Source organism: Sebastes umbrosus, chromosome 14 (genome assembly GCF_015220745.1).
Source record: "Sebastes umbrosus isolate fSebUmb1 chromosome 14, fSebUmb1.pri, whole genome shotgun sequence".
Classification (NCBI taxonomy): Eukaryota; Metazoa; Chordata; class Actinopteri; order Perciformes; family Sebastidae; genus Sebastes; species Sebastes umbrosus.
This window is the reverse complement of record NC_051282.1, coordinates 11,760,333-11,767,191: the sequence shown is the minus strand read 5'-3', so window position 1 is coordinate 11,767,191 and position 6,859 is coordinate 11,760,333. Positions and strand designations below refer to the sequence as shown.

The following is a 6,859-nucleotide window of genomic DNA, read 5'->3' as shown; positions in this document are numbered from 1 at the left end:
TCAACTGGTTCTTATAAATGTCTATTCATATGATGGTTTGTGTGTCATTTGAAAACAAAATACCATTTTGAGAAGAAATAACATTGTTTTGAATGTAAAGTTTCATTTTGCAGGAGAATTGAGGGGTTTTGCCCATTGTGTGTGTGTTTTTTGATTTGTGTGTAGAGTTCTGAGAGTATGAGGCATGCTTTCAGAAAATGTGTGTAAACAATCGAGAAAAACTGTAATTCACCTGCTGATCACGTTGAGGCCGACGTACAGCCAAACTGTACCCTTCGTGCGTAATTACGCGCGATCAGGCAACAGAAACAGCAGGACATCATGTTGTCTGACAGTGTTTGTATGCCAATCTTTGCAGGAGAGACAGAACCGGAGAGTGAACCGGTGTCAAGAGTCTTGTGTGGACATCAAAACGGCCGAGGTACCGCGAAACCACCGTTCCTGATGAACCCCGGTTAGTTGGAACGAGGGCAGCTCGTTATGGATAAAAAGGTGGACCAGAGTCCTCAGAAATGTTCCGCGGCTGTGGTGAGAGGAGAACAGCTCAAAGAGGCAGATGTCGGTTACTTTGTTGATAGTGATGTGTTCATGAGTGAGGAAGGTGTAGACTGGAATAATGCGCTGATTAGCTCACAATCTGGGATGAAAACTCAAGCTGATCGTTCTGCTGATTATCGCCACTTTGTAGTGGGTGATAACGTTTTGGCTCTTCTGCCCATTGTTGGTTCTGCTATCACTGCATGTTTTTCCGGCCTTGTCCTGTGTGTAACCAGGCTCTCTCTCTCCAGAGGAGGTCTGAACCTGGTCGCCGCGGCTCCTGTTCTGAGAAGGGCTGATAGTCCTCATGTAGCTCAGAGGAGAGCCGGTCCGAGCCTCTACTCCAGACTGACCCCGTTGTCAGAAAGGAGCTGTCCTCTAGGCTGACCTTCAGTCAGTGACCTTCCAGTCAGTGACCTTCAGTCAGCCTACAGCAGAGGTTCCGGCCGGATCTGCTCCGGACAACCTAGCTTTTCAGCAATCTCCTAGGTAGGAAAGGACTATGACGTCAGTCATGACATCACAGACGATGATCGATCAACCAATCAGTGGGCTAAATGCGGTAGTTTATTCAACGTCAGCATAAACATTATTTAATAATATTATGAATAGCTCTGAACCAGAATCAGGGTTTATTAAATGACCGTATTCCTATGATGAAATATAGTCATTTAAATGCTGTTGAAACAACAGTTATACTGTATATAATGTATATGTTCTTAATGTATATGTTCTTAATATGCCCTTGTACAAAGTATTTCCTTTTATAATTGTAATGTAAATGTAATATAACTTATTATTTTAACGGAGCTTCCCAGCAAAAAGTATTTCACACGTTTGTACCTGTATAACCGGCGTGACAATAAACATCTTGAATCTTGAATATAGTCATTTAAATGCTGTTGAAACAACAGTTATACTGGATGTAACCTGGACATTTCATAAAAACTTGTTGTGTGGAATCAGGTTGGAGCGTCATAGCCCTTTAACATTTGACGTAGTAATGTGCAGAAATTGTCAGGAAATAACAGGAAAGTAAGATGAGCAAAATCAATATAATGACAAGTTGTAGTATTAGAATTACCTGTAATTACTATTGGGTAATTATAGAGTCAAATCAAAACATAAACTCTTTATGACTTTATGACAGCTGCTAAATCAGGCCATGTGGCAGACTGTTACGTCACACATGACATAGAACATAACTGGTAGGACTGCTGACATCTTCTGTGACGTCGTACATGACATCACAGAACATAAGAATCCCCACAAGAATTGTGACGTCACTTCACAGATAGTCTGCACTCAATTACGGTCAAATCAAATAGAATAATCCAATAATCCGACCATGCTCACTTTGATTAGTGGCCTGATGATCAAATGTTGCTGCCAGCAGCAGGTGGAGTTAAGGGAAGCTTCAATAGCCTAATGCCAAGCTAGAGGGAAATGTTGATTTACCAGAAGATAAAGGAAGAAATCAATAATATGTTTTCAGTTATACTCAATTTATGTTGACTTACACTGTAGCCTATTCAAGGTGACATTTGATGTGACTGCATCATTAGAGCTAAATAAATGCAGTATTGCCTTTGGTATTGGGCTAATATCATATTTGTTTACAATTTGATTTGTATAAATAGCTACATAAAAAACTTTTTATTAAACAAATATAGCCTACATTTATGTACAAAATGTGGAAATGTATGTTGTATGTAGCCTAATGTAATGCATACAAAATACATTTGACATAGATATATATATATATAGATATATATAGATATATTGGATGAAATGTCAGGTTACATCCAGTATAACTGTTGTTTCAACAGCATTTAAATGACGATATTTCATCATTGGAATACGGTCATTTAATAACCCTGATTCTGGGTCAGAGCTATTCATGATATCATTAAATAATGTTGATGATGACGTTGAATAAACTATCGCATTTAACCCATTGATTGGTTGATCGGAGATCATCGTCTTTGATGTCATGACGTCATGACTGACGTCAAAGTCCTCGCTCGAAAAGTTTACTTATAGGACCCGCTCTGCGATCAGGTTCAAATTTCCTACCTAGGAGATTGCTGAAAAGCTTTTTAAGCTTTTTCTAAAGGGGGAACCCGTGTAAGGGATTGGCTGAAAAGCTAGGTTGTTCGGAGCAGATCCGGCCGGAACCTCTCCTCTAGGCTGACTGAAGGTCACTGAAGGTCAGCCTAGAGGACAGCTCCTTTCTGACAATGCGTCAGTCTGGAGTAGAGGCTCGGACCGGCTCTCCTCTGAGCTACATGAGGACTATCAGCCCTTCTCACCAGGTTCAGACCTCCTCTGGAGAGAGAGAGCCTGGTTAGTCTCAGGACTGGTCGGCCGGATTGGCTGAGAGAATGATGAAGTAACAGTTCTGGTCAACGACCAATGATCATGACTCATTGTTGCTCTTTCAAAATGAAAAGCGGAGAACAGTTTTCTGTTTACGTTTTCTTTCTTAACTTACCCTGTAAAGTCCAAATGCGTTGTCCTTTCCCTCAAACCAACATTCGCGCACTCACAAGCCGATCCGGTTACCTGCGGTACTACAGCAGGTAAACAGAGGAGCAGAGCGCGCCGTGCTGCGGGCGCTCCAAACCAACTTTACGCACACGCGCACCAAATTTTCTGAAACACACAAACAGGCCACGATCAAACTTCTGCTGCAGACAGCTTTTACCGTTTAACTGACCCAAATGGTCCAAACAAATCACAAAGAGCTCGACTAATTATCAAAATGCCCAAAAGCACAAAAATACACATTACCAGATCTTATCTACACGTCGCGGCAGGAAACAGCTGGACGAGCCCTCAATCTGTCATAGCCCGGCTCCTAGGACATGACAAATACGGGAAAGGACGCAGTGAATGATTGTAAATTAAAGATATTTATTATAAATAAATTAAGGATATACAGAAGTAACTACCAATGTGGAGTGTGTCAGTCAGTAACATCAGTAATGTAGATGTGGATGTGTGAGGATGATGAAGTGTGATGTGTTGTGAGTGAAAACTAAAGAAAAGACAAACAAAGGCAGCAGGTTCTGGCAGGGATGAGTCCAGGTGAAGGAGAGAGAAAGAGAAAGAGAAAGAGAGAGAGCATCGCTTGATTGGGGCTTTTCTGCTCAGGGCGCGCCAGCATCAGGTGGTGCTCTGCATCAGGTGCTGCTCTGCATCAGGTGCTGCTCTGCATCAGGCACCTTCTCCATCATTACATAGTGCTGTTGTTGAGCATGTGCTATTGTTTATGTTCATTTAAGTTACGTTATGTTGTGCTTCAAATTTTCGCCTCTCTTTCCTCCATCAACCATGAAAGAAAGAACCACTGCTGCTGCTTTGTACATGTTGTAGAAGTCACAGATATGTCAGAAAACTGGGATGTCATGAACCTGTATGAGCTGCATCACATACAGTGCCATTGCACTGACTGTATATAGCAAGCCACCGGTCGCTACTGTCGCTACTATTAATATTACTATTTAAAAAACATCACACAACTATCGCATAGCTCATTAATTGATTGATTGATTGATTGATCGGAGACGTCGATATTGTCACTTTCGAAAAGAGTTTCCTTCTTTCTCAAATGAAATAAGATGACATATAGAATATATCTGAATAGTCTACTATGTGTCTCAGCTTCATAACTGTCACCAGAGGTGGAATGTAACTAAGTACATTTACTCAAGTACTAATCAATTCTGAGATGTCAGCAGTTCTCACTTTATGCATCATGTAAGCAGCCAGATTACACAGTATTTAGGCTCCAATAGAGGCAGTATTGAGCACAGCACGGAAATGTAACCTGATGCAGCAACTTTATCAATTCATAATAAAAGACATGTTTGTACCTCAACTTGTAACCCACAGATATAATCGTCCCTTACAAAATACACACACTGCATGTTGTGTCTCCTGACACAGACGCTGAAATATTCCCTGGAAAGCGTATTTGGGATGCTGTATAATAAATGTGGGTTGCTTTTCTATTCATATTTGCGGTGCTGTATACTGATATTTAGTCGAGTTTATATTTTGGGCTTGGGAAGAATGTGACCCACACAGAATGTAATCACATTGAAGTTGAAGTATTTATTGTGTTTTGATGTAAGATGAAGTGTATTTTTGGGATTCCTATTGTGTTAGTCCACTGTGGATCAGTGTTGGATCCTGTCCTGGCCAGCAGGAGGCAGTAGAGGAGCGTTTGTAACTCAGGGAGTGTCTTTACTCAGGGACTGCTGGCTGAGAGACCTGTCTAACAATAGCATGATGCTTCTGTCTCACCATTTCTCCTGTCTAACAGGACATTTATGTCTGGCTGCTTGTCCTGCAACACCAATGAGCTTATTTACCCTGAGTGTGGCCTGTCCTGTGAGATTTTCTGTTGTTGAAGTTTGTGTTTCTGTAAATTCTATCTTTTACCCTCTCTCTTCACAGCGTTTCTAATTAGGAAATACATACTACAAATAAGAAATACATAGTTATTGCTGCTGTAAAAACACTCAATTTCTGTGCACAAGAGGACCTTTCATAGCATTTGTGTTGCATATAGCAATCAGAAGATAATGCACTGAATGATTCATATGAAAACATAATGGATTATTACTTAAAGCTACTGCATTCAAGTAAATATCTGAGCACGTGTGTGTTGGATATATTTATACGCATATCTTGGCAATATATCCTACTTCAAATGTATTTTGTATGCATTTCATTAGGCTACATACAACATACATTTCAACAGTGTGTACATAAATGTAGGCTATATTTGTTTAGTAAAAAGGTTTTTATGTAGCTATTTATATAAGTCAAATTGTAAAGAAATATGATATTGCATATATGCTACAATGAAACCAACTGAAAATATGATATCTGTTGGCCTACAGATTGAATTGGATAATGAGAAAGAATACCAAAGGCAATACTGCATTTATTTAGCTCTAATGATGTAGTCACATCAAATGTCACCTTGAATAGGCTACAGTGTAAGTCAACATAAATTGAGTATAACTGAAAAATTATTAATGATTTCTTCCTTTATCTTCTGGTAAATCAACATTTCCCTCTAGCTCGGCATTAGGCTATTGAAGCTTCCCTTAACTCCACCTGCTGCTGGCAGCAACATTTGATCATCAGGCTACTAATCAAAGTGAGCATGGTCGGATTATTGGATTATTCTATTTGATTTGACTGTAATTAAGTGCAGATATCTGTGAGGTGACGTCACAATTCTTGTGGGAATTCTTATGTGCATTGATGTCATGTACGACGTCACAGAAGATGTCAGCAGTCCTACCAGTTATGTTCTGTGTCACGTGTGACGTCACCGGCCTCCCTATATTAGATTAGTATTAGCATTAGTAATAACAGCATACATGATATCTCTGCTTTTTGCCAGATGTGTAACGTTATTACAAAAAGTTTTATATAGCTAAAGCTTGACTCATGCAGAATTGTATCAATACTATACTTGAATGTTTTCTGCATATTTGTGGATCACCTTACACCCGTTTCTGATTATTTGATTATATTTTTATCCAAAGCATCCGTCTGCCACATGGCCTGATTTAGCAGCTGTCATAAAGTCATAAAGAGTTTATGTTTTGATTTGACTCTATAATTACCCAATAGTAATTCCAGGTAATTCTAATACTACAACTTGTCATTATATTGATTTTGCTCATCTTACTTTACTGTTATTTCCTGACAATTTCTGCACATTACTGCGTAAAATGTTAAAAGGCTATGACGCTCCGACCTGATTCCACACAACAAGTTGTTATGAAATGTCCAGGTTACATCCAGTATAACTGTTGTTTCAACAGCATTTAAATGACTATATTCAAGATTCAAGATTCAAGATGTTTATTGTCACGCCGGTTATACAGGTACAAACGTGTGAAATACTTTTTGCTGGAACCTCCATTAAAATAATAAGTTATATTACATTTACATTACAGTTACATTCACATTACAATTATAAAAGGAAATACTTTGTACAAGGGCATATTAAGAACATATACATTCAGAACATAAGATAAGATAAGATAAGATAAGATAAGATGAACCTTTATTAATCCCCGGAGGGAAATTCAGGTGTTAAAGCAGCAACATCAGCAAACAGAGTGAAACAAAGGAGAGGTAAAGGTATACAACAATTATAAAAACAATAAATAGAGATATAAAAGATACAGAGTGAATGGGTGAACATAGTGTGTGCAGTCCGTCAATAAATACATGTAATATGTGCATATGTGCAGCCTATAAAGTGATATATAGGATGTAGAGTAATAAT

At 39.0% G+C, this 6,859-nt stretch overlaps 1 long non-coding RNA gene across 1 annotated transcript; it reads right to left on the bottom strand.

Moving 5' to 3' along the window:
* Positions 1–2,639: 2,639 nt before the first annotated feature.
* On the bottom strand, positions 2,640–3,534 carry LOC119501728. The gene is made up of 2 exons (XR_005209906.1): positions 3,331–3,534; positions 2,640–3,192 (listed from the first exon to the last, which is right to left on the bottom strand). It is a non-coding gene; the product is annotated as an uncharacterized LOC119501728 (long non-coding RNA).
* Between the last annotated feature and the right edge of the window lie 3,325 nt (positions 3,535–6,859).